Source organism: Lonchura striata, chromosome Z (assembly GCF_046129695.1).
Source record: "Lonchura striata isolate bLonStr1 chromosome Z, bLonStr1.mat, whole genome shotgun sequence".
NCBI lineage: Eukaryota > Metazoa > Chordata > Aves > Passeriformes > Estrildidae > Lonchura > Lonchura striata.
Genome location: NC_134642.1, coordinates 13,297,692 through 13,307,050, shown reverse-complemented (window position 1 = coordinate 13,307,050; position 9,359 = coordinate 13,297,692).

The window sequence follows — 9,359 nt, the reverse complement described above, 5'->3', positions numbered from 1 at the left end:
GAAATACGATCCATATATGTAACTTCATGCTTCTTTTGCTGTTTTGAAGAGAAGTATGCAAAACTTTCCACAATGTGCTTAAATGAGTAAGCAAAGGCAGAAGACAGACACAGTCTGTCACATGTCTTCAATACTTTAGTATTGGCTTTCTAATCTGGTTAGGGAAGCAACTGACAGGTTATCACAGCTGTTCCTTGTGTGTGCTGGATGCTTTACAATATCTGCCTCTGAAGCTTTATCTGTGCACTACAGTCTTGCATTAGCGATTTATAGAGTGGTTGCTAGCTAGCAGGTTTATTTACAAAGCACAGTGCTAGCCCTGGTGGTCTCTCTTACCAGTTCTGGGAGTGGTTCAGCTGTGCTACTGTGATACCTGCCCAAGTTAAATTACATTTCTGTGCATAGACCAGATCCAAGTACATTAAAGGCACCAGCAAGAGCTAGCTCTACCTTAAATCTGTCACTAAAGGATTTGAATTCCAGCTACAGGTAATGTATTGGTTTTCCTTGAGTGAAGACCTGGAATGGATGTATACAAGAATATGCCAATTATCTAAAGCAAGTTAGTCCCTGATTTGTATGCAATGTTTTAAAAAAAATTAGGGAGATCTCCTGTTCTGTATGTGAAAGTTGTGGCTAGTCCCAGATAATGGAGGAAGCAGAGTGACACATATTTCCTGAGTCCAAATACAAAACCATGCTGTCCTCAGGTCTGAGCTGCAATTCTTCATGGCCACCAGATCCTGCACGTCACCCTAAGATAAGATCTTGCAGCTGTAAGGAGCAATACACTTTTCTCTGAGAGACAGAACATCTCAGCAGCCCATATGAGTACTCCCTACAAATACAAATACAAATACAAAACAAATACTCCCTCCCTACAAATTTTGCTAGAAATACAGAAAAAATTTAATTAATCTCAAATTTTGACCACAACATCTCAAGAAAACTAGTCTCAAGAAGGGAGACACACAAGAGTCTTGAGGAGTCCTCTCACATACATTCAGTATTTGCATACAGCTATGTGAGGGCAGGGAAGCACTAGGCTTGCTTGTGTAACTCCAGAAGCTGAGGAGAACCTTGTGGGGCTGCATTGCCACTAACAAATTCAAGCACATATGGGAGCAGTCCTGACACAATTCCCCAGGACAGCACACTTGTACATCATACTGGCCGTACCTGTGGCCCCACTGCTCCTGCACAGGAAGGAAGGATCCTGCTGGCCACCCTTGTCCTGGGCTGGTGGGCAGCTGGCAGAGGAGCCAATGCCTCTTGGCTCTGGCTACAACCAAGTTGCGAGCATGAGGAGCACAGAAACACCAAGGACATGCTTTTCCCTTCCCCATTCAATTTCTGCATAAGCCAGAGGCATTCACAGAGCTGTGCAGCAGCTGAGGGCTGGGGCCATGTAGGATGCAGCCACTGCTGCAGGCTGTGCCCATTGCCTGCTCTGTCAGTTCCCGTGAGAGGGACTGGCTTTCCTTACAGCTTTTGTTCAGTAAATGCAGGCTTGACAGATTCCCAGCAGCTGCTGATGGCTTTTGAACAAGCTCACCCCTGGCCACAGGCATGAGCCCTGAGCCTTGCAGAAAAGAGCTTTTCCATTAGCTGTAACCACCTGTAGTCAGGCCTGGCAGTCTAGCTCACCAGCTCCTTCACATAACCTTGTAGGGTGTCAGAAAGACTGGAAAGAAAGAAAGGATCAAAGTAGGCAGGGGTAAACTTCACCATCCCATGGAACTAAGTGATCTGAGATGCTTGATTGTAAAGAAGAATGTTTGTGTTGTGAAATTTTCCAGTTTTCTCTGAAGAGCTGTTGGACAAGGGTGCATGCATCAAAGTCACAGACCTTTGTCACCAGCAGCCATCAGGCCCCTCTGAGATTTTAATGGTTTGAAAATATATTTATTTCTCAGTACATAGTAGCTGTTTAAATAAGTTCCTAATTCTTGTCCAGTTTTACATCAAAATCACCCATTATTTTTATCTCTCTATCCCTTGTGGCTACTTTGGCAAAAGATAAATTACTTAATATTAAATTATCCTGACAAATCTAGCTAGCACAGAGCAGATTTTTATCCCTCTCATCTGAAAAGCTATTAGTGTGTTTCTCAGAGTAGAGGTGACTAGTTTATACTGGCAATGTAGTAATAAAATTCTCTCCTTAACCCTCTCATTATGAAGAGTAAAAATATAGATGTTTGCACCAGAGTTATGATGTTGGGACTGATTACTGACCATGAAGTCATTTGAACAGAGGCACAACAGTGAGTAGCATTACACTTTAATACTACAGTATTCCTGACATGAGTAGCTGAACATTATTGTGGGCATGAATAGAGACTTCTAGAAGTGTTTGTGCTCCATCTGCAGTGAAAAGAGGACTGCTAAATGACTTGGCACAGGCAACACTAGCAGCAAGGAAGAGGTGCGAAAGAGAAGGGAAAAAAGCTTGCAGCCTCATATATAATTTAGGCTTTCATTCAGTTTTGCTAGTACTTCACAGTTGGTTTGTCATCACTAACTCAGTATCTGGATCAGATACCAAAATCTGTAGTAACAGTGAGAAATTTGGCTTTCTGTTGGTCTCACTTGTAGCCAGTCTCATACCCTTCAAAAACTGAGCAGGCAAACTGGCACTCTGGAGTGAGAAGTCCAAATAGTTCCTTTTTGTGTGATTAATAACAAGAGGCAGCTGTTATGCTCTGCAGCTGATGGAGATCTAGACAGAAATTTTGTGGCGATTTGTGTATTTGCACATGCAAATATCAACAGACATTTAAAATAATAATACAGTGGCAAATAAACAGTACAGGCTAGTCAGACTCAAAGAAATTCTAGCAAAGGAATTTAATGTATTTGTGCTGGCAAAGAGAGAAAAGTAGCCATTGCCACCTGAGGAACAACATTCTCCTACATGTCTCCTTACACACTTGCCCCGAGGTGCCACTTAAAAAGAAGGGCCTGGTAAATCTAAAGGTTTCAAACCAGATGATTTCTAAGAAGAATCTCCATATGGAAAGAAACCATTGTAATAGCTTCTGGGAAAAAGAAAAACCCATACAAACTGAGGAGTGCTTTGAGACCATGGTCTTGGTGGAATTTTCATGGCTCACCCTCCTGTTTTCAAAACACAGATGCATTCCTGCTTACTTGCTGCACTTTTCTAATGCACAGCAGGAAAACAACTTTTTCAGAGCTCGTACTGAAGAAACACCAGATTTTGTGATTTACTGATGTTTGGGAAGCCAACTAAGCAAAGAAAGACACCACAAGTTTCACCATCATGCAGAGAGAACCCTCTAAAGCACATCTACATCTCCCTACTTTGGCTTGTCAGTGGTGATTTTGGAATTGAGTTGAACCTCAGCTATTGACCCAAAGTACAGCATGTCCCTTTGAGAGCACAACGTTCCTAGTCATGCACTGTGTTTTTATTGCAGTAAATGCTATTCCTGATGGTTTAGGACATGATGGAATATATTAGGAAAATTATTTTAAAATTTCAAGGATTATGTAGGGGGAATAAGGTATGCCCCTTTAAACCACTCTATTTGAGTGACTAAAAAACCCTGTATTTTTCATAATAAAAGCTCTAAACCCCCTTCTATTCTCATGTGTGTGTGTGTGTGTGTGACATGAAAGTACAAGTTAAATACAGATACAAATTCTGACAATATATTTACAAATACCTTTGTAAAGTTTCAATTGAAAGACCTGTTTCACATGGCAAACTGAAACTATTACAGCCTCAGTGCTCTCTTTCAGGACAAATGGGCCCCCAGAAGGAGAAAGCACAGGAAAATAATAGGGGTATAATTGGGAACAGGATATAATGTTGAACATTGCTTATCTGACACAACTTTTGTTCCATTCCATAGGGATGGAAGCTGTTCTGGATGTGAGGAATGAATCAGACTCAAGAGGCTGCTGAGAATGAAAAAAGCTTTGTGAAAAACTTCACAATCCTAAATGTTACTTTATCATAGACTAGAAAAGATGGTACTTTTTGCAGAAAAAAATCCTATATACTAGATAAAAGTCAGATGTATTGCCTATGTCAATCCAAAAACATGTAAAAATTAAAAATTTGTCTTCATACCAAAACTGTGGCTAGTCTGGACATTGAGTTGCATTTTGTTCTCATTTAATAATCTAATAATTAATATTAAAAATTGACTTTTTTTGTTGTTTTAATGAGATTAAATTTCATTTGGCTCCAATTCCAATAATAAAGCTATTAAGATCATTTTAACTCATCAGGCTTCCAGAAGAATGTCAGGTAATTCATATGGCATATGTATTAAAACATGTCATACCTGATTTGTTCTTAATTAGAGTCTCTACATAATAGCATTGCAATATGAATAGTTAAATGCATCTGTCCATGGCTATAAATGACTACAGCAGTTTAGGGATCACTACTCCAGCTACATTTTAACAGATAATACACCTATAGACTTTCTCATTAAATATGAGTTAGCTGAAGAAACCTGACAGTTTAATTAACCCAGTGATGAGTTTGCTTCCTTTGCTTCCTGTTTCCCCTCACAAAACTATCTCTTTCACTTTTTTTTTTCATATTCCCCACAGTTACACAAGTGGAAACTGTGTAACTAGAACTAGAAAAGTTCTGCATTTGCAAGAAAAATTCCTGTAAAGAGAGCTTTTTAATTGTCAGCAATTTAAGTGTTCCAAATTCATACCTGCACATCATCCAGTCTTTCTGTGTTCCTTTTGATTCTTTACTAAAACCAGAACTTAAAAATTATGCAACAACTGTAGCACAATGAGAGGAAGTCGGAATACTGCGACTTCCAAAAATACATGTAATAATTAATACTATAAGTATTGTAGTATTATTAGTAGTAATTGGTAAAGTTTAACAATTGCTGATCAAACAGGTGTAAAATTCACATGTTCTTACTGTGTGATGGGCCATGGAGATATGGGCACACTGTCTGCCCTGCTATCACATGATAAAAAACCCACACAGGCAGTTTTCTTGGTCTTAGCCATCTGCTTTTGATTGGCCTATGTGACTGTTTCTCTTCCTGTAACAAGCACTGTCATCTTTAATTCTGGGGCATGCTACGGGCAGAGAAGGGCCCTGTAGGCAGTGTGTAGGGCAAGCCACACACTTCTTTGGCATTGCCTGGCCATTGTTAGCCTAAGATTTGGCAGAGACCAGGGTGAAGAGCAAGAAATATGTCAGCAGGGCTGGTGCAGAAGTGTAGATGGAGCGGATGAAGTAGGTTTACACAGGAGTACTTGGAAAGAGCACAGTGGGAAGTCTCCTTGGACGTGAGCACAACAGGCATTGGACACTACAGCACTACACCCCACAGGAAAGTCAGATCTCACCTGCATGACAAGCTAACAAATCCACCATGATTGTCATCACTGTCGTGCCAGTGGGATCCTTCTGCAATGGGGATGTAGCATTGCAAAGAGGGTTACCTACAACTATTTTGGCATCATTAGCATCAGATGTTTTTTGGATTTTTTTTCTGGGATCTTCAGCCCAAGCCTCAGATACTGAACTCTGCTGTCTTCAGAGACAAGCTTCATTTACCACTTTGAATCTTTCCTGCATTAATCTATTTTTGCCTTTGCGACTCAGCAAGGCTGTCAGGGTTTATTCACAATCACTAAGAAAATATTTCAGATATTTGGAAACTTTATGCCACTGAAAAAAGTGTATTTAATAGGCTTTATAAAACGTGTAAGCCAAGTTATCATCAAAGCCAAAGAGTTTAGGTTGACGCTGTTCTTGTGACCTGTCCATACTGGTAGGCGGATGGTGAGCTACCCATGCTCTGAGTGTGCATGTGCTGGTTGAGACAAGCTCCTCAGGGAGTAATGACAAAATGCATGCAGTGTTATCTCTTGTACAGCAAGAACAGCACATCCATATTTACTCTTCTGCATTAACAGCAAGTTCAGAAAAGAACATTCTGGCTTTGGAGCAGCTCAGGTGTCTGTGCTAAGGTATCTGTTCACCCTACAGCACTAAGGATCTAGTTATCTCCCAGCAGCAGGCATTCCTAAGGAGAAGGGTAGAAAGAAGCTGTCCCTTAGAAGCAAATTATTCACTCTGTCTTAGGGTACCAATTCCTATAGGCAATAGGCAAATCTCGCTCCTTTTTACTCTGCTGGCAGCCCTTAGATCACCTCAAAGAATAGCCACAAGTCAATTTCAGTGACTGTCTCCAGCAGCTGGAGGGAAGAAGAAAATTAGGTTAGCAATCCCTTTGGCCTAGTTAGGCAATTTTCAATACTGTATTTCAGAACATTAAATTAAAAAAAAAAAATTAAAGAGTGAGGAAAAAGGAAACAATGCACCAACAAAAACACAAAAAACACCAAACCCAATCCTTAAATGCCACCTAGTGGTAAAAGCTATTTATTTTAACACCCCTGCTTTACAGGGAAGCACGACTAGACAAGGACCACTGGTCCTTGTCTAGTCATGGTTAGACCTGTTTGGATTTTCTGAGTTCACTTTACATTCTTACCCTTGAATGTCTCAAGGTCAGAAGTTCTAGGAATATTGGAAATATGTTCATAGAGCTCAAGCTCTGCAGAGTTGTGTGCTATGATGTCTCACTTTCAAATACCTCAACACAGAAGCAATATCCCCAGCTGCAAACTGGGGAGCCTGTCCTTGCAATAGCACAATGGGTAGGTCTACTACATGCAGTTGGTGTCTATGGAAACTTAGAAGCCTTAAGATGCTGTACAGGGAGACAGCCGCCCATGGTGCAGGCACAAAAGGAATCTCACATGCAGAAACTTTAAATCCTATTAATACTGTTGTCTTAAAACTGGTTCAAAGTTGCTACAGGTAGATTATAGCAAGTAGTTCACTGATTCTATTTGAAATCTCTGTGCATGGCAAAACAAGCTGTCAACACTGGCTGGAACTGTCTATATAGCATGAATTCCAGCTCAAATTACTTTTTGCTGGTACCTGCAGCCTTTCACAAGCACATCCTGGTCCTGCTTGACAAAACCCCTGTGCCATATCCTCAGTACCTATCAGAACAGAGGTCACTAACCAGTTGTCTTCTGTTTGGATACATAATGTTCTGGGCTGCTTTTCTGCAGAAATACTCCTCATGTCTCTGAGAAGATGCTACTAGGACCCCTGGTCAGCAATCAGCTGGTACCACAGACAAGAGCAAAGCCAAGGCAGTGATCAGCCCAAGCTCTGAGGAACTCCATGAAGTTCTCTGGCATAACACATTCTGCTCTCCCGTAGTTTTGACTCCACATCACAGCAAAGGAGCCCTTAATCCACTCACAGGCAATCTGACTTCTTTAAAGCAGCACCATGGCAAGAGGTAGACCATGTGACTCCAGTGGATGTACTAAAGAATTTGTTCTCTGAGAAGTGCCACTCTAGAAAATGTTCTCACCTTAAAAAAAGCTTAGGACCACTCCAGAGAGCTTAGATCAAGTTTGGAAGCATCTCTTTTTTAATTAATGTGCATCCATAAGAAAAGGAGAGTGCTGACAGGGAAGAAGATCTCTGGGTTCCCTGCTGAAAATATCTGCAGCTCGATCTACAGATTTTCTTGATTCAACTGGTTTTCTCTTTCATTTCCCTGTAGCTGATTTTTCTTTATGATATATGTGTAGGTTGTGATGTGTGCCGTAGTGCTACTATTACTTTAAATAGGATGTTCGGGCACTGAACTTTGTATTTGTCATTGCTTCATCAAATGTGGTATGCTAATGAAAGAACCATTAAGTTCCAGGAAGATTTTTGAGGATTTTGCTGTGAGAATTCATGTCTCAAGGTGTGCTACCATCACTTGAAGAACTTTTTCAGAATCTCCATGTCATTGCAAGGCTAAAAACACGTATCTGCCAAGCCTTTTATCACCACTTCCTAAGAAACCTTGAACCAGAAAAGAACAGCCAGAGATTTACCCCAAAACCTGAAGTGCAGTGGGGCTGGCATCCACATGGAGAAAGAGAAGACAAGACAAGAATATGGAACTATGAGCACCAAGTTTACAAATTTCAAGGAATTTGTAATCACTATGTTTAAGGCCATTTTTGCAATAGAAAACACATGTAATCATATTCACAGAACCCTTTACCATCTCAGAGGTGAGGCAATGCCTTGAAGATGTGATAGCAACAATACTTTCAAGCACTCGTCCACCCACCTCTTTCCACTCCCCTTAGGAGAAGCTTGCAAAAAGGAATAGATGAGGACCACATCCTCCACTGGGGTAGGGGAATCAGGAAAAAGAGAGAGTAGTCCTGTAGCCAGCCATGCAAGCCAGGCTGGCCAATGTTCCTGCAACTCTTGGTTGTTCCTGCATAGCATCAGTATAAGGAAAGAACAGGCAGCAACAGAGCTCTGTGACTTCACCTTTCCTTCACCTCCAGGCCCTGACAGAGTTGGGGTCCTGAATTTTGCCTGTGCAGGCAGCATGCACTGTGGCATCTTCTTGCATGCAGGTCTGGGGTCGTGACAGCTTTTTGGTGAAAAAAGCTCTTCTGGAGATAATGCCCTTGGCCAGACAGTCTGTGCTCCAGCAGCCTTTCTGTCCCTGCTTCCTACAACCACTTCATCTTCATTCCACAGGCCTCTGTGCTTTGATGGCAAATGCCCCTGTGACCAAAATCTCACCTTCTTTTAATACACAAGGTGCCAGAGCTAAGCATCTGTTTCCTGTCTAGCTGGATTGGGATGCCATCTAAACTTCCAAATGTAACTACTCAATCCCAGAGGATGAAGGAGGAGTTCAGATGGGGTGGTGGCAACAACAGTTCCTCAGTCCATGTCAAGGGCCCCTAAGAGCATGGGTAGGAAAGTGGCACTGACAGACTGGTGGCAGGGATGCATGTCACCTCCACCCTCTCCATTTTTGTCTGCTGCAAACCTTTAGGAATAGGCACTGTTTGGAGAGCTGGCATCACTCTTCATCTTCTTTTCACTGCCTAAACTGCAACATCCATTACTTCTACAATTGAGTATTTAACTTACAGATCAAAGGCCAGTCTTTTAAAAAGAAGGTAGTGCCATTCCCTAAACTTCAGGCAATTTAACACAGGGCAGTGAATGAAATCTGCTATTTCAGGAAGTATCTCCCTCCAGCTCAGGTCTGCTTACTTATACACATTAAGTGAAACTATCCTGATGCAAAAGAAAGCCACTACCTAAAATAAAACTTCTTGATAGAGACAATACACTAATTCTCAACTGATGAGACATACATTTCCAATGAGAAATTACAGAGGAGAAAAACTGAGGTCTGAAACTGTGTTAGTTCTTTTAGTATATCTTAGGACCTCCAGTCCACAGCTGAGCTTTACACCCTTCCACAAAATGCTTTAAA